At 35.0% G+C, this 27,205-nt stretch overlaps 1 protein-coding gene across 4 annotated transcripts in view; it reads left to right on the forward strand.

The window, feature by feature from the left end:
* siz (Brefeldin-resistant Arf-GEF family protein schizo) overlaps positions 1 to 27,205 on the forward strand; it is a 60,409-nt gene that overhangs the window by 23,125 nt on the left and 10,079 nt on the right. For all 4 annotated transcript variants that reach the window (XM_088189449.1, XM_088189450.1, XM_088189451.1 and 1 more), the window contains exon 2: positions 3,113 to 3,162. The gene's annotated coding sequence lies outside the window, so the exon portion shown is untranslated. The remainder of the gene's footprint in view (positions 1 to 3,112; positions 3,163 to 27,205) is intronic.

Genomic DNA, 27,205 nt, shown 5'->3' on the forward strand with positions numbered 1-27,205 from the left:
AGAAAAAGTGGGCGAATTTATTATATAAGTAACTCGCCCATTCGTGTATACTTTGATTATAATCTAAACGCGTGACCTCGTAAAGTTTCAATCATTTGATCGAGCATTAAAAGTAGCAACAGGGCTTGATTTAAGCGCCGTTTTCTTGCAGTGGATCGGATTGTCATAATCATATGCATAATGCGTGTATGTATTTATTTGTGAGACGATTTTCTGACCGCTAAATGTGCGGTATTTTACGGTTCGCCACAGTAAATTAATGAGCAAGAATCTCATACAAATAAAATGTGTATATAAACTATTATGAATGCACTACACTCTCTGGAAGTTGTCCGAACCGAAGTTACAACTGAAGTCGGCCGAGATCTACGATTTCGAGTAAGCGACCACACTGTCACAAATTTCATATGCCGTCCGGACGGCGGCTTCTGTCACGTACAGCCGGCATATTTGCGCGCGATCGAAAAAAGTGCCAAATAATCGCAATTTTTAAATTGTCATATTATTAAAATTACGCTACTGATAATTATAAAAGTTTGTGTGGGCACTCACCAATACAATATCAGTGAAAACTTTTCGGTCGTAAATATTCAATTTACGCAAAATCTTTGTTGGCTTTTGCAAAATGCCATAAGGCATAAAAATGATAATTCAGAATACGAACACCACATCTGTGACAATCCTAGAATTTGTCGCCATCGATTCTAAATAATAATTCGTTATGGTGTGACATTTATATAAACCGATCTAGGAAAATACATAAGGATATTCGAAACGATTTTTTTTAACAAAATCAAGTACCACTAATTATTTAATTTTATATGAAAAAAAATATAATAACGATATCTGTTAGAAGAATATACTATCTAAAATATAATTAATCGATTTTGGTGCCCTAAAATATTCAATGATGTCAGTAAGAGTCTGTTGAAGTCCCCGATAAGCATGTGGTATTATAACTTGACCACGTGACCACGATGCAGCGCTCGACATGCGTGTTAACCATAGGACGCCTACGCGCATACTGAAGTTGAACCGAGTTACTCGTTCTATCTCAGTTTGCGAACACCATATCATTATCTCTCACTCTCGTCACTTAACACGCGAGAGAGCGCAAAAGGAAGTATCTCACCGCTTGCGCTCGAAAGAGCAGCTCCGACTTCGGTCCCTTTGACTTGAAAAATATGCCGAAAATGTTCGGAGGCAATGTTCTCGACAATGTTCTCGGTAACCTCGGACAACTTCCGAGAAATTTTAGAGCGGTTAGAACCGAACTTGACCGAAGTAACCCACTATATTCTCCGTCTTTGGCCAGCCTTGGCCAACTTCTAGAGAGTGTATTGCAGGCATTATGATATTAGTTGGATAAGTCTAGGTCATTATAAATCGGGGCGGATTTATTATTTCTTTGTGATTTTTTTCATAACTATTTGGATTTATCCACGTTGGTTGGTTTGCTCCATGATAGAAACCCTCCTCCTTTATCCGAGCTTGGGACCGGCAAGAGTGCAACATATCTACACTCCAGGCGGAAAATGTAATATATATTACACACACACACATATATATACAATAAATAATAAACTTTTCGACCATCGTGACGTATTGGGGTAACCTGTTAGGTCACGATGGGATTAATTTAATGTAAATAAATAAACACATTGCAAATAAATTATAAAATAATAGGACAAGTAAAATAAAATGATTCTACGACAAGGAATCGTTTTTGTTATTATTATTATTATTATTTAATATTTACTAAGAGTTAATATTGATATTTTATTAATTATATCTTATTTATATTTATTAATAAGTATTTAATAGTAATTATTATTATTATTATTTAATTATTACAAACAATAAAAACCAATCACAAAAACAGTTGACAATATTAAAACAGTCGAAATAACGTATAAATATATTCACAAGTATTTACAAATCACAATTATCATTGAAATATTGATGACATAATTTAATTTCGATTCATAAATTAAAGTATAAAAAAACGAATTTCCGCGATGCGTTTGTGCTAACCCTAAAAGTGGTCTAAAGAAGCACGATCGAAACCGCGCGCGAAATACAAACGACTAAAATTAAGGCGTGACTTTATAATTATATATACCACTGTTTCATCGCAAATTCTATAAATAAAATCACTGAAATCGTTTACTAGGAACTCAAACTGATTTTTAAAACATATATTACCTTTCCGTTTCTTTAAAAAACGAAGGTTTTAAAGAGCGCATCATATTATGCGCTTGGCGTTAGACAGTAGATTTAGTTGCGCATCATATCATGCGCTTGGCGTTGAAAGGATTAATACGGCATTGCATATTAAATGTCAGCTATGAGGAGCTGGTCCGGTTTATATGATTTTTTCCTTTCATACTATGTATTATTTTTTGTATATTAATAATACTAATATTTATATTATTTTATAATTTTTTTTTCCAACGTGACGCATTGGGGTTAATTAAGTCTATAAAAAAAATAATAAAAAAAAGTTTATTTTTACTAAGTAGCTTGGTGTTTAGAATAAAAAGGGAGTAAGAAAGTTTTTGTTAAAACATGCCTAATTTTAAATGTTTTTATATCGCCGTCACTTGCTATATGCATGTTTATTACAGATGTATTTATTAAAATAATTAACAGTAATACACAATCACAGTTTGCATTCATTACTTAATATCGGTGTTTTTTTATTTGTATAAAATTTCTTTTGATTGTAGAGGGAGGGGTACGATTTTTTATCCACAGCTTCTCCCTATGTCACAATTCAGGCACAGCCACTGATATATACCCATATACACAACCGTCTAGACCAGTGGTCTCCAATTTTTTTACCCATAACGCGTAAACACAATATATCAGTAGTCTGAAAGTTGTTTTTATGTTTGCTACTCAATATATTTAGTGTTCATGATCATACAATTTAATATACATATGTTGTTCTTAGATTATTTTTCTTGAATAACCCAAACGTGACTTGGTATTGTTATATGTATAATATATGTGCATTTTTTTGCAGTACGTGATATTTTCAATATATTATTTTTCCGGGTGTAGCTTTTAAAGAAATATGCAATATGATTAATGTTTATGTTTTTTTCAGAATCATCTGGACACATTGCGGCAGTCGACCGATGTAGCCAATCGCATAACGTGAGCTTTCAATTTAATCTGAATACAATTAAATAACACACATTAACACAAATATCACACTATTATGTATATACACACGTATGGTTTATATTACATTTTTAACCCTGGAAGCATATGTGTATGATATGGATATGATTTAATATGTACATACATAATCTCTCTCGATATTTTCGCAACTTGTTTTCGGAAGCCCGCGGGCTTAAAGCGTCACCTGTCACGCACAACACACGCTGGCTATTCGGTTATTGCATCGAGATGATGTATCGCAAACACAGAGCAAGTTCTCTAAGGAAAAAAATAGCAAATAGACCTCGTTTAAAATTTCACTTTCGTTTTCGTAACGGCCGCGTCGCGTTCACTTTTTTCATCGTCTCGGACGACTAGATGGAGGAGGTGAGGAGGAAAAACGATTTTAATAAACAAGCCTTCGGACGCTGGAATATCTCGTTATATTTAGATTAACCGATTTACGTGGGCATGACACCGTTTAACCCGTTCGACGCCGGAACGGTGGATCGATTTTGAATTGTGTGTGCGCGCCAGTCTGAAGCGTGAGAGAAGATGGATATCGGCGCGTTATGTGTTAACGTGGGAAAATTCGTGAAAGATTAGAACGCGATACGTTTTGTCGGGGTTAAGCTCGTGTCGTGTAGCTTTGTGAGGACTGACATTGAAAATGGTGATATCAGACGCACCTGAGTCAATTTTTCGAGCTCGATGCTTATCAATTATACTGTAAATATTGGGTGCTCCGCCGGGAAAGAGGATGGGGCGAAGGAGGAAGAAAATACGATTACATAAATATGTAAAATACAGCGCATAACTGCTAAATTTAGATTTTTATGTTACATTCATTTTTATTTAATGAAAGTTGCAAGTAAATATTCGCTGAAAAATCACGTGATATGTAACATGAGCAGTGACTTCTCTATTCTTGTTTTTCCGTTGCCATAACAGCCTTTTGTTGCGTGTACACTTTGTGTAAATTGTTGCAAGATGTCAAAACAATAAAGAAAGGTGATTTGATATACCTGCGTTAATTTTTACTAATAAATTGTTATTCACTGACATTTTATATCGAAAGGACGGTTGGAATTGCTTTTGGCCGTGTACCATGATATTTTTATATCATAAATTAACAAATTGCTATTTTATTTATAACAATTTTTTTATGTTCAATTGTTCGCGCAGTGAGAATATTTTTATGAATAATAAGTGGTTGGCAAACGTTTATTAATTGCTTAGTTATACTAATAAAAATGATAGTGGCGCATACATAAAATATATGTGCAAAACCTACATGAACTATTTCATAGCTATCGCCCAAAACATCCTTGTGCCTAATAAGCTCTGAGAAGCAGGATGGTGCTTGTAAGGTGAGCGTTTTCGAGCGCGAGGTCAAGAATAAGGGATGCAATCGCATTCTCTAAGGGAAAGCCTGCGTGTAAAAATGCTGAGCATCGATGTTTTGGTGACACCGCCTAGGGATTGAAATACCGGTAATACCGGTATTGAGGCAAAAATTAACCTTCGGTACTACCGGTATTACAAAATAAAATAGTAGTAGTACCGAAAAAAATTTTCCTGTCAAATCAGTACATTTTATTTGCTGAAAACGATATTTCCATGGCTTAGAACTAAACCCCCATATTACTTGAAGGTAGAAGCAGATTTTCTTAAAATTTGAACTGGCCTTGTTTATGACCAACAATTCATTTTACTTTATGTTTTTAAACACTGTGTTCACCCACTAGCGTCCACTGGTGAGTTTCAGTAATATTAAACTTTACCAGTTCGAAGTGCTTTTCAAGTTGTCCACATTGAGGATTTTGATGCCTCGATGTTGACGTGCTGTTGTTTAGCCGCAAAACGATTTATAGCAATGGCGACACGATGTATGTATACCGCGGAGCATTCACAATGTATCGTAGCACTTACGTATTCTATAATACTTATATAAACCTATTTAGTAAAATTTAATTTATGTTACTTTTAACATGAGTAGAAATATATTAGTAAATGACAGATATATCTTTCGAATACAAATTTATTGCTATATTCTAAATAAATAAAAAATAATTAAAATATCTTTCTTCAAAGCTTTGCTTAGGATGTAGGTACATATTATACATAACCCACTCAAGCAAGTGGGAGTATAGATAAATATCGATTTTCTTAATCAGGTCGTAACCAGGCGCTATATTTTAAACGGAAGTAATGTTCATAATAAACTCTAAAAGGTGGGCTTAATCTAAGTAAAGTAAGGGGTGATTTATTTATTTATTATAAATCGAACCATAATGACTTGACAGGTTTTCCATATATAATAGTTATCTTAATATTGCATGTACATATTTTAGATGTTGCCCATTTTCAACTTTTGAATCATGGATTCACTGTCAAAATGACGCCAATTTTGTTGTCATATTACACAAGATAACGTCCGGCCACGAACAACAAAAACAACGGTAAAATAAATTGTGACCTGGGATGGAATTTAATTTTGCACCACGGCTCACTCGCCGTCTTACGCTTTTTATCTGTTTCAATCGCTACAACATTATTTCAAAACTATAAGGCTAACTTTGTTAAAGACGATATCGAAAAGGACGTCAAAACTTTTATAAATTCTAAATCAAAAAGTTCTTATCTTAGACAATTGAAAAACTTGTTGAACGTTGGCAATTAGTTAGAGGGTGACTTATTTTTTAGTTTAGCTGCCGTTTATCTATCTAATCAATCGAATAAAATATACTTTATTTTAAACAGCTTTACCATTAACTTTTTGTATTTTTTGTAAAAACATATGTAAAGCGTTTTTATTATACAATAACTTTATTTTTGACTAGTGGGTTTTAATAAAATCAAACGTTTATAGAACGAGTAACTCAGTTCAATTTCAGTATGCGCGTAGGCGTCCTATGGTCAACACGCATGTCGAGCGCTGCATCGTGGTCACGTGGTCAATTTATAATACCACATGTTTATCGGGGAATTCAACACTCTTACTGACATCTTTGAATATTTTAGGGCACCAAAAGGGATTAATTATATGTTTGATAGTATATTCTTCTAACAGATATCGTTATTATATATTTTTTCATATAAAATAAAATAATTAAAAAATAATTAGTGGTACTTGATTTTGTTAAAAAAAATCTTTTCCAATATCCTTATGTATTTTCCTAGATCGGTTTATATAAATGTCACACCATAAAAGAATTATTATTTAGAATCGATGGCGACAAATTCTAGGATAGTCACAGATGTGGTGTTCGTATTCTGAAGTATCATTTTTATGCCTTATGGCATTTTGCAAAAGCCAACAAAGATTTTGCTTAAATTGAATATTTACGACTGATATTGTATTGGTGAATGCCCACACAAACTTTTATAATTATCAGTAGCGTAATTTTAATAATGTGACAATTTTAAAATTGTGATTATTTGGCACATTTTTCGATCGCGCGCAAATATGACGGCATATAAAATTTGCGGCAGTGTACTCGCTTACTCCAAGTCGTAGGTCTCGGTCGACTTCAGATGTAACTTCGGTTTGGACAACTTCCAGAGAGTGTAGTGCAGGCATTAGTGTTTCCAAGGATCGATGGCCTAAAGTCTAAAATTGCTAACTCCATACTTGACAACTTTACAGGACAAACAAACAACTAAATAGACAACTTAAAAATAGGAAAATTAAACAATATATCTCAAAAAAATCGGCAACCACAACAACCAAAAGCAGTTGTGCCGTCTATGATTAAGTTTTAATATGTCCACAGATACACAAAATAATAACTCGAAAATATGAGTAATTTATTGAATTTCGGCAATTACAAAGATTTTTTAAATTTATTTGTTGTCGGCTATTAGTTGTTATGGTCATGGTTGTTACAAATTCCATAAAGATAAAGCGATAAATTTCGTAAAACATAAAGATACAACAATTAAGCTGTAGATAATGTGGCGGTACATTGAAGAAAAAAAATACTACCAGTGTTTTATAAGCGAGTACTTTACAAATGATTGTACAAATACTCAAATAACGAATAGTTAAAAAAAACATTAAAATATATTCGAATATTCGGATGAGTACTAACGACATAACAAAATGGAACTACTTTCATAAAGCTGCGTAATTTTAACTCTCTACTTATTTATTTTTTTATAGAATTCCGTGTTTTCCTGTTTCAATCTCAAATTCGCTTCGAACTAACGGTACTTTACTGCGGGTACCATATATGCATATCTTCTGCTCAACAGAGGCATTCGTGGTCAGTCTAAAATTGCCTAAGATAACTTCTGAGCCATATTTAAATATTGTGAAACTTAGTATCAAATTATAGATATGTGTGAAATCATGTTCTTAATACTAAATAATTCACATTTTAGCGATTTTAAAATTCTGCGAAACAGTGAAAGGTAGATTTTTGCAATCTTAAATCTTCTATAACATTATCATCTAAATAGAAACTGTATGTTTTAATTAGATTGTGATGGTGCTTACTTTTTGATCATTGATCGTATCATAGTTTTAATGTTATGCGCATATAAAGCTGTAAAAGCCAGGGGCGCTTCGATAGTTTTGAAGATAAAAACTACCCTGCAATATTATATTCAAAACCTATTAAATCCAAAGGCTTAACTGTAAACATCAATGAATTAAATAACATTTCACATTATACTATATGTAAAATAGAGAAGTTTTACTGCTTTAACGTCCAGCTGACCGAGCGATAAATATTTACATTATATGTTATTATGCCATCGAATATTATTATTGTAATAATATACCACGTTTTAACATAACGAGTTTTGGCGCGTGACTATGAGACACAGGTGAATCTAGCTCATCGTCGTAGACACAAAAGTGACGACTTCGCACATCGATCGTTGCGAGACACAGTGTACACAAAAACGACGTCTTGGCACATCAATTATTTCCATCTATAGCCGAATAATTTGATCCGCACCGAAGACGGAGCATTAGCATGATTACTTACGGTAATTACAGTGCATTTGTACTGTGGTATTATTGTGTGGTACTGGTACCGCAGAGTTTTCCGTCACATCGCCAGCATCAATCACGGTCGCTTTGGTGTTTTTCCACGCACCAACACCGTGGCAGCGTACACTGTAGTATATGAATAGTTATATATGGCCGTTTAAATCTCGCACGTTGGTCTTTGCTCCACCTCGTTTCCAGATTTTAGGTCTCCTGCTGAGCTCATACCAGTAAGTTATAGCCGTGGATTTTTTTTATCCGTATTATAAATAGAAACGAGCGATTGTTACAATGACGGAACTGTTAGTCTGCGAACGTCGTTACAATGTCTTTCGTTTAAATCGCCATTTTGATGGAGTGATTGTCTGATTTATAAGATCGATCTGATTTTCTAGTTTCACCAGCTACACTTTAAGTTTGATTATTAGGTACCGCTTTTGAAATCTTAAACCACGCTCTTAGATTCGTCATTAGAGAAGACAGCGTACTGTGAATAAGTCTTGGTCACCTACAAAATACGCGCCGTATCATATTTTTTAATGTTACTGCGGCGCGCCAATAACTCAAAAATACGGCTCGGCGCGTATTTTTCGACTGTTCCAAGACTTATTCACAGTACTTATACTTTAAAGAATTCCCTTTGCTGTTCAAAGATGAATATGTGGTGAGTCAAACTTCCGATAGCTCAAGATATGATCTGAATGATAATGACTTACTTCATGTACAATGGTTGAGTCACTCTAATCAAACTGCTAATATCAATACCGCGCGTCCAAACAATGCTTTTTATTAGTGTTGTGATGATAACAATCGTATTTAAAAAGAAAATTATTTTCAAACAAACGTAAGTCGCAAAAACAAAGATTGTATTGGTAATGTAATGTCACTTGAGAAAAAAGAAACGCTGAACATGAAAATCCAATCGAGTACGACACTAAAACGACTGTGACCTTGTTCAGTTGTCAGCCTGGTGTTACTTACCGGCTATAATATAACACGCAGTAATACTCTTAAAATGACGCTTTTCAAAATTTTAATTCAATACTTCACGCTCGTTTTCGCCTGCTAGTGAAAATTTCAGCGATTGTCGAAAATGATAGAAATCGCCTTTACAATAATTTTGTTATTATATCGATTTCGTTGGAATTTTAGAAATTGATCTAAGATGTCTATTATTAAAAAAAAACACTCCACGTTACACGTAATTTCCATCAATTGGATAAACTGGTTTGAAAGGACGGAAAACTCATAAAAACGGTCTGTTTCGCCAATTTATGCTGTAAAATTTTAATTGCCTCCATTATTTATCTTACGCCGAAGCAGATTAGCATACCTAATCTGGGGTGGTGTGCCGCTGAGAAACCTGTATAAATAGGTTAATGTTCTCAAAAACGGTCAACCTGCGTGACCAGTTGCGGATTCAAAGCATAAAACGGTATAGATTTTGTAAAACAGCAATTGTTACTCATCGCTTCTGAAAGTGAACATCATTACTTGTATCCATATCGCATGAGCTGCTTCTAGGAATAGCTAATCTAGACTCGTATCAAACTTTGAAGACGCTAATGAGCAGGCCTTGGGCTTTGAGCAACAAAACTAGAAGGGTTTAACAGTTCCCAGAAGTGTTTATCAGATCGTTGGTACTTTACTCATTGCTACCTATTAATTATTCAATAATTCCATATCATATCACAATCTAAAGAAAGTCATGCCCATATGGCACCTTGATTGATTAACACACAAGTGTGATTTATGGTCCACGATAACTAATATCGATCACCGATCACGTTGACCGCTCGCGCCCACTGTTGTTAGGTAACGGCCATTTGCATTAGAAGACCAATTTCACGACACTTTCACTGCCTTTTTACGTAGCCTGCCCACGTCTGAAAAACGCTTCCGGCTGCGGCGGTACCGATTTTTGCGACTGTCCGACCGTGTAAAGAGAGACCACTTAAAATATTATAAAGAGGGGTACGGAGCGATCTTAAAATACAACCGAAGGGGGAAGCTGGAGAGATGACCATCTGGTACTTGAGCGTTAACAGACAGAATGAAATCGATAGAGGGGGAGGTAGGCGTGCGTGTACGGTATCTATGTATGGCATGGTAATGCACGGTGTAGAATGCTACCGTATAAAATATATATACAGACACGTAGCGAGGTTTGGTTGCTTTGAAAGATCAGGGACGAGATGATTTGAAAAGTTGTTATGCAAAGATACGCTTGAGGTTATTGAGTGTAAAACGTCACGGTTAGTAACTGACTGTTCATTTTGGGTTAAAGGGATGGAATTGTCGGGTTTCATGGAGTTATCTTTGAAAGTACTTTAGTTAATCAGGAAAATAGATGAGAGTTGATTGAAACTAAACGAAAAGGGGAGAAAAATGGTTCGCCTTAGGGCTCCTTGGTATTATCTAATACAGTGCTATTCATACTTTGTCGTGTGGCGGATCTGTATTTTATTTTCTTCTTTCAGACAGAATATAAACGCGATCTCATAGGACGGTTTAAGATAGAGTCGTCATAAAACAAAGTGATATTTTATTCAAAGAAAAGCGATATGGCTTATTTAGATTTTTGATCTTCAATATGAAACTGCCGTTTTTATTTTAAAATAGGTTTGGAATTATCCATATGCTGTTTTACTTAAAGGATGTAACATTAACGTGTGTTCAGTTGTGTAGCGTATTAATTTTATTTAATTAAAATCTCTAGGTCAATTTGGCCTCGCAGCGTGAATTAAAAAAAAATATAATTTCACTGGTGGTAAATGTTTATTTAGCTGCGTAGCGCAGTGTCGTACAATTTGTGTAATATTTAATTTAACAAATGCGTCTGCTCTAGACGTATCGAATATTCGGTGATTTGGTTGAACTCATATTTATTTCAAGTCTGAAGCGAAGTGCTAGTTCTATATGAAGTATAGAAAGCAAGTTCTGGTTTAAATACCATTGAAAATTAAGGTAAATCCAACCCTACTTCCAGTCCTTAATCATTTGATCAACGTCGATTATTCGGGGCGGAACCAGACTCTTTGTTATTGTCTAATACAGATTGTATTAAAATGCATAATTCGGGGATGTCGTGTTTGGGTACCTGTTCTATATATACCACATTCCTTGGCATTTGGCTCGTAGTTATGATATTTTATTGCTTACCATTTAATGGACGTCTAATATTGTTTGTATACGCCAATATGATTTCGAGTCTCTTGTGAATAATTTTAATCGCAACTATTATGTGTGGTCCCAGCATATTTATTAAAAATATTAATAAAGAAACGAAATAAAATGTGTAGAAATAATAAAATATTATTGATATATGCATAACACCATAAAAATAAGTTTATTTTAGCCATAAACTAATGCGTTGAATAAACCTAAGAATATTTATAGTTATAGCATATATGGTTGAACTCTCCAAAAGTTCGTTCTCGATGGAGGCAAGGTAAAAGTTTTCTATTTGTGGGTCCCAAAAACGCATTACAGATTGAAACAGATTTTAGTTGATAAAAATATTTTGAAAAACATACTATGCCTACGACTCAGGGCCGGCCTGAGGGACAGAGGCTATACGGGCTCCATTTATTCCAAATTTGACCCATATCTTCTCGAGATGTTTTTCGGAAGTGATATTGGAACAACATTTTTTAGATCCTGCAGTAATTTATTCTCATAAAATAAAAACCCTGCGATTTCTGTGATGACTTTTTTTAGCTCTCAGAAAAAAATTTCGAATAACATTCGTTTTTTATAGCACAAGGCGCAGGGACGGTTTTTGAAAGGGGGGGAAAGATGGGGGCATTTTCCCCGCCTTGAATTTGTCCAAAAAAGTGCATGTCATTTAATTAAATACTATGAATCTTAATGAAATCAAAATATTAAGAAAAGTTAGAAAAAGATAAAATGACGTTTCTAATTCTAAACCCCTAAAAGAAAATCTAAAAAAAACAGTTTCAAATCTATCCCGAAAATATTCTTTAAAATATATCATTTCAGTGAAATCATAACGGAACACATTTTCAACTGTAGATACATATTTTTACCAGTGAAAATATAATATATCTGGCATATGCTAGTAAATAGTACAGTGAATGTGTATTTTCCAGTAAAGTTATATATTTCACTAGTGAAGTTCAAATACATTTTAACCAGAAGATATATTATATTGAAATTACATGCTGCTCTGTGAAACTCAATTTGCTGTTTTCGGTTTATATGTTCCTTATTTGATTTGTAATATTTATATAAAAGACGTAGTGTGAACGTCAGATTACCGAGCGTTCCTACTGCGACGTCGATCGCACGATTTTGTTGCTTTTGACGTGGTTTTTTTACTTCTGAGAAGTTTATCCCTTCTTAGAAGTCTTGTTTTTTGCGTTTTTCTATTCGTCAAAATTCGGTTTAGATGTGCTTCATTCGATTCTAACTTAGTGTAAAGTCGTAATATTGTTATAAAAAGTCTTGAGGACATGATTTTATTACTTTTAACGTGGATTCCAATCAGGAACCCCCTTGAATTGTCATTTATTGAAATTGACATATTAAAAAAACGACCACCGACTGGCCAACTTTTGCTCCCCTCTCCCTGAAAAATGCTGAAATGACATACCTGCCGGGGGCGCTGAACATTCTCGGGCCGGTTTTTATACATGTACATATGTATGTATATCCCAATTAAACCAAACGATACTTATGTGGGTAGTTGTATTCATTATGATAGAAATGGTGAATAAATTTCAGACGTGCGACCCACTAGGGCTCTCAATCAAATATTCGATTATAAATTATTCGTCTGGTTTTCAACTATATGAATATTCGAATAATTGATCAAATATTCGTTTATATTATCTTGAATGAAATTAGAAAAAATCTTGGAATGAAACAATTTGTATTATTCAGCATCACAGGTAATCGTTTTTTTTTCTTAAACCGAAATACGAGACAATGAGATGCTTTTTCTTAACAAAAAAATGCTTTTACGCTTTCGAAAAACATTTTATAGGCAAATAGAATATTTATCGGCGGTATCTACTTTGACCGAAATTCGCAGAATTCGTTCGTTAACTGAGTGAAAATTAAAATATAGTCATACCTTGATTTGCGCGGTAGACAGGCTCCGCCAAATTTCGCATAAATCGAGACATAAAACACACGAAAATGGAAGATAGGTTCCAAAATCAATCCGCGTAAATCAGGACTTAGAATTGATATTTCGTTTTAATTAAATATATGGTATTAAAACTAGTACATTTTGATATGTTTTCACTTTATCAACGAATATTTGATACTAAACCATTTTATTTAATATTTTGTGCAGCTATAGATTGTGGTTTTGCATAGCTTCCATATACCAGTGAGGTTCGCTTTTTTTGCTCTGAAAAAAAACACGAAAAATACTCTAATCGTATACAACCTTGGGTTAGCGTACAAATTATACTGTTACCAGCCGGCTGTGCTTATCTATCCAATTGTGCTCTTTTCCGACCAAGATGTCAGGAAAGGTTGCATGGACAGCTGCCGCTTCTTGACACTCACCGGCGCCAGGTGTGTGTTATGTATGCGCGACAGGCGTCAACAACTTTTATTCAATTAAAAAGTTACATTCGGACGGAATCACAAACGTGGCATTTGTGGATAGAGCTGGGCTGTCGATGTATTATTATTAGAATTTCGTAGGAATCTACCCTGGTGATTGCTGTTTTTTTCCCAATTGTATATTGTGTCATAATGGTGATGGGATAGCGATTTATGTCATGTTGTGTAAAAGTATATATGTATGGGCGTTGGTATAATAAAAACACTTATTTATTTATTTCAGTGGGTGTAAGCTTGTTATGAAATTGGACTACTTGAAATTTAGATGAATTTGTACACATTTTAGTTTTAAAAGCGTCGACCATAAATTTTATTAATATAACTTTCCAACCGTTCGATTCACACAGCATCGAATTTTATTACCGGCACTTAAAGTGTTAAGTAGTTGAGTGTTTTGCTAATTGCGTAAATCGTCACGATTTTATTTATGCGATACTACCGTTTAGTGAAAGCATTTTAGCTTTGAACGGTTCGTTGTGCGGAAAAGAGCAATACGCTCATAGGAAGTGTGTTATCCTATCATTTACGATACTTAAACATCCCCAGTGCTTAGTTAATCGGAGTAATGGAAATCGATCGATATTTGTTCTGTACAATTACAATAAAACCGCAAATGATTGTGTGGTTTTGTAAATTAATATTTGTATACAATCAACCGCATATTTTTATTATGTTGCTCAAGAATCGCTTTCGAAGTGAAAATTTTTGATAACCCTTCTAGGTCATTAGGTCTTTCAGTCTTGAACTAACGACTCATGCGAGCAGCTTATTAATAAATTGCATCTAATCCCCGTATCTCAACACGTTTAAATTGATTTTGATGATCTTGGCTTTGTTTATGGTGCATACACGTCCGCGAAACAAAGAGAAGGGTCACTCGAGTTCGACGTTTTTCTCTCGACTTTAGGACTTCCGGATCGTCGGTCTTCTGCTCCTCTCGAGAACAATGACTCACTCGTCCTTTTGTGTCCGGCCAGGACGTCCTTTCTTCTTCTTCTCACACTCCTCTGCATAATTCTCCATTGTCCATTGGTGTCCTCGTTATTGTATGTATGTATATTCAAAAAGCTGTATTGTACCTATGTGTGTCATAACGGGACTCCGATCACGTATCGTTTATTGCTTTGCTGCGTCGACGATAAGGGGACCCTTGAAATTGACGACATTGATAGTGATGGCAATGAAATGATCATTTCAGTGGCGGCCAAGTCGCTCGCTGGCTTTCAAAGATTGCGCATTGTTTGACCTCTCGGCGCCGGCGTTCATTTTGGGGTCGAATCGATGTAGCAGGGTGTGTTGTTCCAGATAGTTTAATGTATGTATAAAAAGTGCCAACTCACGAGCGTTGAGCGCTCACCTAGGTGTGTGCACATTTTTGTCTAATTGTATCCTGTGCGGTTCTTTGATTACGGCTAATCATGAGCTTGGACACTTTGTCCCGGAAAATATTTAAAATCGAAATATTAAAAAAAACAGCCACTGGACAAATTTTGCCCCCCCCCCCCCCCTCCCCCAATTATTTACAACTGGGTAAACACAATCAACACCTACACGTGAGTAGTGAGAAATAACGGCAGTGGCGTATATTTTATTAAATATAACAGCTCTTAATTAATATACGTTTCTACGCACAACTTAGCTTGATTAATTTTATTTTATTATTAATCACGATATTTACCTGTGAGATAAGGTAAATCATGTAAAACTAATTTGCAATTATACATCGGAATTCTAAATATATATTATTGACAAATTTTGATCCCATAGATGCAATTAAATAAGAAAAAAACATTATGCCTGTACTACACTCTCTGGAAGTTGGCCAAGGTTGGCCAAGGACGGATAATATAGTGGGTTACTTCGGTCGAGTTCGGTTCTGCCCGCTCTAACATCTCTCGGAAGTTGTCCCAGGTTACCGAGAACGGGTGGTAAAGTGGGTGTAATTCAGTCGACTTGGCCAGCTTCGAGCGCTTCCGAACATTGTCGGCATGTTTTCTGAGTCAAAGGGACCGAAGTCGGAGCTGCTCTTTCGAGCGCGAGCGGTGAGATACTTTTGCTCTCTCGCGTGTTAAGTGACGAAAGAGAGAGATAATGATATGGTGTTTCGCAAACTGAGATAGAACGAGTAACTCGGTTCAATTTCAGTATGCGCGTAGGCTTCCTATGGTTAACACGCATGTCGAGCGCTGCATCGTGGTCACGTGGTCAACTTATAATACCACATGCTTATCGGGGAATTCAACACTCTTACTGACATCAATGAATATTTTAGAGCACCAAGATGGATTAATTATATTTTTGATAGTATATTCTTCTAACAGATACCGTTATTATATTTTTTTCATATAAAATTAAATAATTAAAAAATAATTAGTGGTACTTGATTTTGTTAAAAAAATCGTTTCGAATATCCTTATGTATTTTCCTAGATCGGTTTATATAAATGTCACACCATAACGAATTCTTATTTAGAATCGATGGCAACAAATTCTAGGATAGTCACAGATGTGGTGTTCGTATTCTGAAGTATAATTGTTATGCCTTATGGCATTTTGCAAAAGCCGACAAAGATTTTGCGTAAATTGAATATTTACGACCGAAAAGTTTTCATTGATATTGTATTGGTGAGTGCTCACACAAACTTTTATAATTATCAGTAGCGTAATCTTAATTATATGACAATTTAAAAATTGCGATTATTTGGCACTTTTTTCGATCGCGCTCATATATGCCGGCTGTACGTGACAGAAGACACCGTCCGGACGGCATATGAAATTTGCGACAGTGTGGTCGCTTACTTGAAGTAGTAGATCTCGGCCGACTTCAGTTGTAACTTCGGTTCGGACAACTTCCAGAGAGTGTAGTGTAGGCATTAGAGTTCATTAGAGATTTGTACAGATTTTACGTATGTTGCTAGTAAAGAACATATTTTTTTAATTTTGTTATAGTATTGAAAAATTCATATCACGAATAGTTAATTATCTCCAAGCTTACCGCAATATGCAAATATTAACATTTATTTAATCTTTAGTTGTAACATTACATCCGTTAACCTGGGTTAATACAATCGTCGTCCATAAGTAAGTTGTGAGATATAAAGACAGTGGGATCTATTTTATTAATTATCAACTATTTTTACAGCTCATTATTGATATTTTTTGCACAACCTAGCGTAGTTAGCAAAGAAAAAATCTGAAGATTTACATTACATAAATGCACATTCAATTCGTTTTATAGAACAAAGTATTTATTTTAATGCACATATCTTTCAAAACAATTCCCTGTTAAATAGCACCCTAAGTTAATTAATTGCAACATATTAAATTTGATATAAATGGGGCGAATAAACCTACAATATATTTTAATGAATATAAAATATTATTGCTACCAATTAATATATGTTATTTATTCATCTCTGATGTCTATCCGTGTGATTAAGTAAGTCTAGGAAATCCTTATCTAATTCTCGATCTAATATAATAGAGTACATTTTTTTTAAATTAAAGATATTACAAGCTAAGCTTTTTTAAATAAATATACATAAATTAATTCAAAAGGTGCGTTATATTGTATATTATTTTTTTATTGCTTTATTTTAGGGGCGTAGAAAAAAATTAATTACTGGAGTAATGTACCCACCAGGCAAGCTTATGTTATTACTGGTTTAATTAGCTGTTTATATAGTAAAAAATCTGTTGAATAATAGGGCCGCAATGGCAGCAAGCACTTTGGAACGCTTAGTGAATAATATACCCAAGTATTTGATGCTCTCAGAATTTTTATTTTTATTTTACATGTTTGTCTTTTTTGTCATCGTTTTTTATTTTGAGGCAGATGCAAGCTTCAAATATCTGTATAAAACTATTATTGAATTTTTAATTTTGTTCCATCCCTATGCCAAGTTTTATATTTAGATGTATTGCTCAATGTCATTATGATTGCAGGAAAGAATCACGTAGGCATTTAAAGTGCTTTTGATTTGCTATATTTACTTCTTAATTGCACAGTAAGATATTTCCTAGACGCAATCAGTTTGTATGTTGGCAAATTATCACATCAATCTTGCATCATATTACGTACATATGTACCTTTAATGATAGTTTCCAAATATCAAACATCATTATCAATATGTAGAATACCTAATCTCGCCGAAACCACAGTTTCTAGCGGTACACGCAATACGATATTTTATATAGTACATTGCGTACACAAAAATAATCACGTGCTTGCTGCCATATGTTCAGTGAAAGGCTTCACTTCCTTTACAACGTTGATTTTGATTCAACGACGAATAATACGTATGGTAAAACTTTTCCATACATACTCTGTTTTCATGCATTTTTTCCCTAGTACAATGCAATGCAACTGTGTGGCAAGATTTTTTACGGCCGTGTGAACTGCATTTGCAAGACAATCTTACGCAATAGTTCTCAGAACGCCGTGTGCTCACTGTGAAAAGTCAAACAGGAAGATGGAGGTTCTCGCGTTTTAAATAAAAATTCAGCTGAACAAACCGACAAGTCAAAGTCAATGCCGGATCGCGCACGATTCGCGTGCTAATCGTCCGCCAAGGTTCGTCGCTAATTCAAGCAACGGTAGGGGGTGTTCCGATACCTTCAGCGGTATTGATTATTTTTTCTGATACCTCTGACCGGTCTCGGATGACCGCACACATGTCCGCCCGTGACGTCACCGGGAAATTACGGCTCGGGTCAGTGGTTCGTGAATAAACCCTCCGATGGTCGTTTGTCGCTGACCATGGCTGCTGCTGGCGTGTCCGCTTCGTTACCGTCGGATTGCGCACGCTATCGTCGATGATATTTATTTTTTCTATGGAGAAGAAAGCGTGAAGATCGCTGGTGGAAAATGCACCTGGGTGCACTTCGGCATGGACTAGGTTTCTAATCGACGCTGTGAGGCTGGCTCAGATTTGTCTCTCGTGTGTCTGGAATGTGTCAAACACTGGTTATTATCTAGGTACATGCGGAGGCAAGTATTGTGCTCTAAACCTCGTGAGAAGTAGTGGAACTGATTGATAGTAATCCAATAATGATGGCTACTTAACTCTTTTTAAGAAATGTGTGCATTAAAATAAACACTTTGTTCCATAAAACGAATTGTTTGTGAATTTATTTAAGGCAAATCTTCGGCTCGTTCCTAATCTGTCCAACAGTAATGCAATTAAATTCAGCTTCAAACAAACGTCTATTCCCTGTCCGTCTCGAGGGCCGAGGCTGCGACTGAGGCAGTATATACACCCCTCTTTAAAAGAGGGGTGGTACTGTAACAAGGATGCATGTATTTTGATAAATCTTGAGAATCTTTTTCAAGAAATGTGTGCATTAATGGTGCAGCGAATTATTTAAAAAAATATGTGCATTAAAATAAATACTTTGTACCATAAAATGTTGTGCATTTATTTGAGGCAAATCTTCGGCTCGTATCTAATCTGTCCAACAGTAATGCACAAACAATTAATTTTATGGAACAATTATTTTATATATTGCTCATTTAAAATGTCCTTTATTAGATTTATGTAATTTTATGCTACTGTACAAGTGTATAAACTTGTTGACCTCTTCACGATATCTTAAAACTTTCAGTTTTGCCCTTTGTAAAATATAATTTTGGCAATGTGCCGAGACCGAGCGTGAAACCGCAATAGTGTACAAGTATGTTTTGTATTACTTCTCGGTCGTTTAGTTGAGTGGTACTTAAAAGTGAAACGAGCGTAAAATGAAGTGCCTCATTTTCGCAATCATCTCTGGGATAAATTTGATAGTGAGTTATCCACGTGCCGATTGAGTTAAGGTATGATAAACAAATTTAGCCCGTTAACGACTTTTATTTGGCAATCTTAAACCCCTAAGCATAACTTTGAGTACACATTAGTTGTTGTTCGACTGAGAACTTTGAACTTTTCGCTTCAAATGCCAAAGGTCACCAGTAAATGAGACAAAGTTCTGAAAATAAAGTTTTTTCCCTATATTGGTCATTGTGTTTAGAAGAGCAGTATCCGCACGTGGGCGCTTTTTGGAAGCTCGCCTTTGTGGGCACGTGGGCGCATTTTTACGCCTTCGCAGAATTTGCGCAACCGCTACCTCTGCGTCGGGGTGGGAGGGAGGGAGGGAGGTAGCGAGGGAAGTTAGCAACTGCGAATTGCGCAACTAACGACTTTTGACATGTCAACCCGCAGCCTCTGTGCTTTGGTTGGCGTGACCGAAAATTCGTAGGGGTTGCGCAGCGCTGAGTCACCAGCCAACCACCCCTTCAAGCAGAGCAGCAGGGTGGTCAAGGTCTGGAATGCGTAATTTTGGCCGCCGTCTGGCTCGATTTTTTGGCTCGTTGCTGTGTCGTTAGTGGTATGTAAAAAATAGGGGTCGTGTTTAATAACTTATTATTATAGTAATAAGTTTTTATTGCGATAGTGTTGCTCTTGTATCTCACTCTTATTCGAATTCAAACATACAATTCCCGGAGATACCGCTCGTGCATTGATTATTAGGGACCTCTCACATTGATCCTTTTGTATTTACATATACATATGTATAATATTAGTTTGTCCTATTTCGCTTCTTGCTATTTACATATTCCAAACAGATCGATAGCAACGAACCAAGAACGCAGAGTATTCAAATGTGCTAATAATTAGTGCGTGCCGGAATATGTGTACTGGTTATTAATGTATTATTGTTATCTAAGCATTCGAGTGAAATATGATGATGCTCTTCCAACACTTTTTTCATGCTTTCTAACGAGCTCTCTGATAAATAATGGCAACATGGAAGATGACGGCTGCTGCTGCTGCTAACCCGTCACTCAAGAAGTTGCTAATTAGTGCGCGTTCACGGAGCGCAATTAATCTCTTCCCAAAAGTTTTAGGGCCAGGCCCATCATCGATCATCGGATTCGTACCACGCGAACGGTCACGCGCGCAGATCAATCAATGGTGCAATTAATCGTTGTGAAAATATGAAAACGAAGGACCCGACGGAGGCGCCCACGAGCGACCCACGCGGGATTTTGCGCGGTGTGGGCGGGAACTTACCTGTTGCGTCCGCTGGGATGTCGAAATCTGTGGCGCCACTTTTGCAGCCACCACCACCGGACAGACAGGTGGTACCCACCGGCCTTGCGGACCTCTTGCTGAGGTCGGTGTCGAGGAAAAGGCGACACTGGTCAAACTCCAGCGAGACTTTTGATCTAGGATTAGTTCGAGATCTTGTAGCTCAAGGCCTTTAGAGGTCGACTCTTGAATTTCGAAACGTTTGCCATCTGAATTTGACTTTTTTATTGTCTTTTCAGAATTAAAAATAGGAAATAATATATAATAAAAGAGAGAAGTACTGAAATTAACAAATCGTATAAAATAAGTTAATTATAATTTTGGGATGTAAACTCGTTCGAGGGTAAATTTTAACTACTTTAGTTGGAATTCACCCTCCATTATATTTATACATGTATATATATATATATTTTTATCAGTATTAATAAAAAATATATATGGTTATACCTTGGTCTAGAGGTCACACAAAAAATACGGACGACCTTTGTATAAAAAATACGTAATTAAATAATTAAAACGCGAGATCGCGGATACACACGTCTGCGGGGAGATTTGTGCACACATGTATTAAGTTTTAAAAGTTCGCAGGGAGTAAGTGCTTAAAGGATTTTTTTTGAGAAAATTTCTAACTTATATATATTATTTTACTTTAAAGCGACAATATATATTCTAATGAAACAAAAACTTATTCTGATACCGGTCGCAAGAATCTTGTATATTTCGTCTGTGGATATTTTTTTTAAGGAGCTCAGAACATTTTTTGATTGATTACATTATCTAATGAATTTATCCGAGATATATAGTAAAGTTGGATAAAACATTGATATATTGTAGTATTTTTAAGGTTAGCTAACCCTAAGGGGTGTGACTTTGCAGCCAGTAAAATGCAAGTGGAAACTAGTGAGAATTGTATTAGATTATGTTGCATAGAGCGAGTATCGCTTTCTCCGAACAATGGTGGAGAAGCTGGCGCAGGGATGATGTCCATGGAAGATCCTCAGGGATAATATTTCATCTCGTTTTATTTGTAACTAACCGCTTAATTAAAGTTTTCAATATTAATTCTAATATTGAAAACCGGGATACAAAGTTTAAAAAATCGGTTTTCGAATTATGAAAATTTAGTGAAATAGTCCGTTTTTTCCACTAAATTTGAAAATACAGACACGTACTGCTTAGAATTTGAGAAGCAGATGATTTAAAATTGTATAAATGTATTCGATCTGTTGCAGACTTCCTTTTTCTACATAGTAATTTAGACTATGGAGATGGGCTTCCGTTAACCGTTTGCTCTTTAGTGTCGGAAAGTGCCATACTGTGTCATTTTTTCGATCCCGTTCGCATCAGTTTATTCCTACGAACTCTGTGGTAACATTTTGACTAGAGAAGCTTCCACTAAAGATCTCTGAATAATTTTTAAGAGCAAATGGAGGTTCTCTCTACATATACACGACGTCTGTGATAAATCTTCCAAGATGCTCGGCTTTGTTATGAGGAACGCCTTTCACTTTGACGATCCGTCAGTTATTCGCGTCCTCTATGACACCTTAGTTCGTAGCATTCTTGAATCGGGATCTATAATTTGGAATCTCTGAATAACTAAATACTCCATTTTAGTTAAAAAGGCTTAGAAAAGGTTCTTAAGATAGCTTTATAAAAAGATATTTGGTTATTATCCGTTCTTCTATCCTAGCGCCTTTCTTTTAGGGTCGTTGGGATACGATTTGCTGAGCTCTCTCACTCAGAAAGTTGTATGTCGCTAAGCATTTTTTCAAATGACTGAAGGGTACTGTAGACTCGAGGAATTCCAGTTTTGGGTTCCAGAACGTGTTCGAGAATCACGATCGCGTCCTCTTTGGACGTTGGGGCTAGGACGTTCGCCTATGGCTGTGGCCATCCGGCTCGTTAATACGCTGGCATTACACATTTAGCTACGAAAATATATAATTTTAATATTTTTTTTGTTTGCTTCTTTATTTTTTTGTGTATTGGAATAATACAATGTATTACTTTCGACCATCGTGACGCATGTCTTAATTTAATTTAAATAAATAAATATGCCATAAAATATCAAATCATATTGTTCAATAAATAAGGTGCCATGTTTCAATAATCTAATGTAAAGAACAATTTTCACGAAAAGCTCCAGTGGGTTGGACATTAGATGCCCCACGAGAATAACGTAAAGAACTCCAAAAATACATCAGCAAGCAGAAAAAAATTACCCCCTAGCGTAAAAAAACAAATCGTTAAAGAGGAGCAAATTCAGCAGAATAATCGGAGGTTTTAACGTACAAATCTCAAAGCACGACTCATAGATCCCATTACTAAAGAACAATAGAAATCAATTTTATACGATTATTTACATTAGCCATGATATCTTAGTGGAATATATTGATATGGAAATTTTGTGTTTTATTTGATTAACTCTCATCTAAGACTCATACTTATACAGTATGTAGATTTATAACGACCTAATTTATATTTATTGATAAAAAAAATACGTCTTTTACGTGAACGGCTTTTTCTGATTTCGCATGTAGGCAACTGAGCCCCTTGGGGCGGATCTGTCGGGATTCGCCCTATCCCCCATAGTACAATAGTATTGGTATTCAAATATTGGATTTCCGGGCTGAAAATCTAAATTGGAACTTTTCCTTGGTGCGCAAAATTTTCTAGTTTTTACTTTAATCTCTTTTTAACATATACTAAAAGTCTTGCACGTAGATCATTTATATTAAATTAGCTATTTGAGTGAAAGCGTAAAGTCGGGGAATTTAAGTCCCCTCACCGGTTAGGTTATGAAAACCTAGCATTTGCGGGGCACTTTTTAATGTGCATCTCATAATTAATTACATACATACTTGCGTATAATGGCGACATATAAAATAATTACATGGTTGTGGAGGTTTAACGTACGATTTCACGCCATTAAGCCTTAGTACTATGTACTGCGTACATATACGCGTTGATAATTAAAATGGGTTTTAATCGCATGGTAATAATCTCATTTGCCCTAGGGCCCACCCGCGACTTTGGTTTTGATTTTGTTTTCATGTATGGAGAATGTGGGTGGCTTAATTATTATAAACAATTGAACTTTTAATAAGAGCATCGGTCGAAGCATGTAATTTGCGTAGGAGGGTTTACAAATATTAACCCCTTTACCTCCATGTCATTTCATATATCTGGTTGTTCCATAAGACTGCTTTTTTTAAGGTGCGGTTTAAATGAATTAAAAATTAAAACGTGTAATATTTTTACTAAATTCTATATTCTCCACAAATTTTTAAATAAGCCATAAATTATTTTTTTATATTCGTTTTTATAAAATATTTTTTTCCGCCCAAAAACTGTAAATATCCAAATATATGATAGCAATATCTGAAGAATACGGTGGGTGAGAAAAGAGTTCCCAAAAAAATCCATTGAGTTTTTTATCGTCTTCTTGGATACATGAGAGCGAGCGCTGTCTTGGTGTAGAATTACCCTTCTTTAATTTGTAAGGGATTATCTTTTCTTATGATCCACACTATGTGTCTGTTATAATATTCTGCCTATGGTCGGTGCTGGAATTGGGGGTTGATTGGCATTAGAGTTCTCAATTATTCGTAGTTTTCAACTATTCGAATACTTAATAAAAAATAGATTAAGTATTCGAATATATTCGTAATTTTTTTCTTGGTTTTTACCGGTTTTTTATTTAATCAATTAGTGCAAAAAAAGAAATAATTGTCTGTAATTTAATTAAAAAATAATTATTGGTAAATAATAATTATTTTAATCAATCAATAATTACTTTAAAAATCAGTGAGAGCGTCAAAAAAAAATACTTAATTTATTATTACATACTTTTTGATCAGGCGCGTCATTTCTGCGTTTTCAAATCACCAGATTTGAGATCAGCTGCGATTGAGTTAATTTAGCAAAATTTATAGAACATTTTAAATCGATTTTTTTTTGTAAATACATTAGGTATTAATGATTGGAACAAATTTGATATACATTAATATCGGATCTGTATCGTCGTTTATTTTGTGCAGATTCACATATACAGTACTGTGAATAAGTCTTCGAACGGTCACCTACATATATACATAAATATGCGCTAAGTCGTATTTTTGAAAATTACTGGCGCGCCGATCCCTTTTTTGTCGGGGTTGTTTATTCATTGGGGGAGTCATACAATTTTATTTGACTTTTCTACAACGTTCATCGGTTGAAAAACAATTAAGAGATTCAGCAATAGTACAATTGTCACAAAATTCCGTTTTCGTCTTTACCTAAAAATTTTTTTTTATTCAACACCCCTATTTTTTTGAGTATTCGTATCTTGAGTACGACGCACACCTGTTTTTGAAATAAACGTTAAACGTTAAAAATAAAGGGTGGGCCTTTCCAACGTTTTGTTTCGTTCAACGAACGAATTCTGCGTATTTCGGTCATAGTAGATACCACCGATAAACATTCTATTCACAAATGTTTTTTGAAGGCGTAAAAAGCATTTTTTTTTTAAAGAAGAAGCGTTTCATTGTCTTTCATTTTGAAACAAAATAAAGACACATAAAGGACATGGATTTTGAAATGGTATATTGAGAGAGAAAACGACTACTTGTGTTGCTCAAGTATACAAATTGTTTCATTCTAAGATTTTTTCAAATTTCATTTGAGATAGTAATATTTTATAAATATACGAATATTCATATAGTTGAAAATCGAACGAATAAATCAAATAATCGAATCCTAATTGGCATCCAACCACTGACTTTTACGTTGCGTGTTAAAGTAAAGGAACCACTTCTCATCTTAAGTAACAATTCGACTCAAAAATAAATCATCCTGTTCCAGAATCATTAATTATTGGCATATTGAGATTCGTTTCTAAGTTTTTAAATGTCTGTGGACTGATGTAGGCGACACGTTGAGCTGTTGTGCTGTCTTCTGTATCGTTAATCTTGGAACTGCTTTGATGGCAACCCTAATATCCTCACTAACAACCCATCCTTACTTAGATATTTATTGTAAATTTCCGGAATAAAAATTTTAGAACCACATTTGACACTTTCTAAATGTAATGGTATTCCTTCCCATTGCATTGCATATGTTTTAACTGTTATTGTCGCATTATGACCGAGTTGAAACTCGATTGTGACTTTTTTTCAACTGCCATTGTTGATTTAGGGTTGAAAATATCGAAACCAAAAATACCCCTTTATATCATTGATATAACTACTGTTCACAAACACCGAAAAAATAGTGAATTTATCGTTAATTTATAAAAAGTTATATATTTTTGCAAAGTAAGAAAAATACGTAGAGATTAATGGAACATATGTATATAGATTTATATGCTTAGCTAACTTTTGCTATTCAATTACATAACATATGTGCCTATCTACTTCGTCTTCAAACTTCTCTTGTGCTTCGTGAATCGTGACCTATCCCAACTCGAGCCACTCTCGGTCGATGAGCAGACAGAGCAGTGGTTAGTAGGCCACCCTGAGAGTTTTCCAGTTTGTGCCAGCCTCGCGCTTTATCTGGGTCCATGGCCCAGTTTTTCCTCGATTCGGAAAATTCGGAAAACTCCGCAATTGCCTCGGTTGTCCATATCGGATAACAGATGCTGGGGGCGTATCTGGCGTATCTATCTCTCCGCCTCGGAGGCGTATCGCACTGTATACTATTCACTATGTCGGCTAATATTGTAGTTTAGCTCGTCGTTCTAGTTGCTGCGGATTAACAGTAAAAGCAAGCACGAGATTATTTATATATATTCAATTTTTGAAAAGGATTGTATTAATCCTTGGATTGCAGGGAGTAAGAAAATTAATAAAATATACGTGTTTTTTTATAATACATATTTATACAATAAAAAATAATAGCACGACATTTAAATATCATTCAAAGACCTTGGTGTCGTAATTATTTTAATTCTTTAGTAAATCGAGCGTGTTTTTACATAAAACTGCAGTGTGAATCATGATTGTTTTTTTTCCGTTTCGATTTCTTTAGAAATTTTTATTTAGCTTGATTATTTTAAAATAAAATATTTTTTTATGTAAAAGTTTAATAAATACAGTGGTACCTCAGTTTTCGTTGACTTCGGTTATCCTCGATTTTTTCGTGAAAATGTTGTCTCGGTTTTCGTCGTCTGCCTCGGATTTCGTCGGCGTTAGTTTGCCAGTGTTTTTGTGCATTTTTTTTATTGATTGCGAGTGTTAATACATACTACAAATAATTTTCGACGGATTTCAACGATTGTTTTCAGACGGATTATCGACGAAAACCGAGGTACCACTATACTGACAAACGCAGTTGATATTATAATATAATAATAATAATACATATGTACGTACATAACCATCCAGGGT

This window comes from Plectrocnemia conspersa, unplaced genomic scaffold, assembly GCF_051122295.1.
Source record: "Plectrocnemia conspersa isolate PC_06_02 unplaced genomic scaffold, ASM5112229v1 ptg000008l, whole genome shotgun sequence".
In the NCBI taxonomy this organism is placed as follows: domain Eukaryota; kingdom Metazoa; phylum Arthropoda; class Insecta; order Trichoptera; family Polycentropodidae; genus Plectrocnemia; species Plectrocnemia conspersa.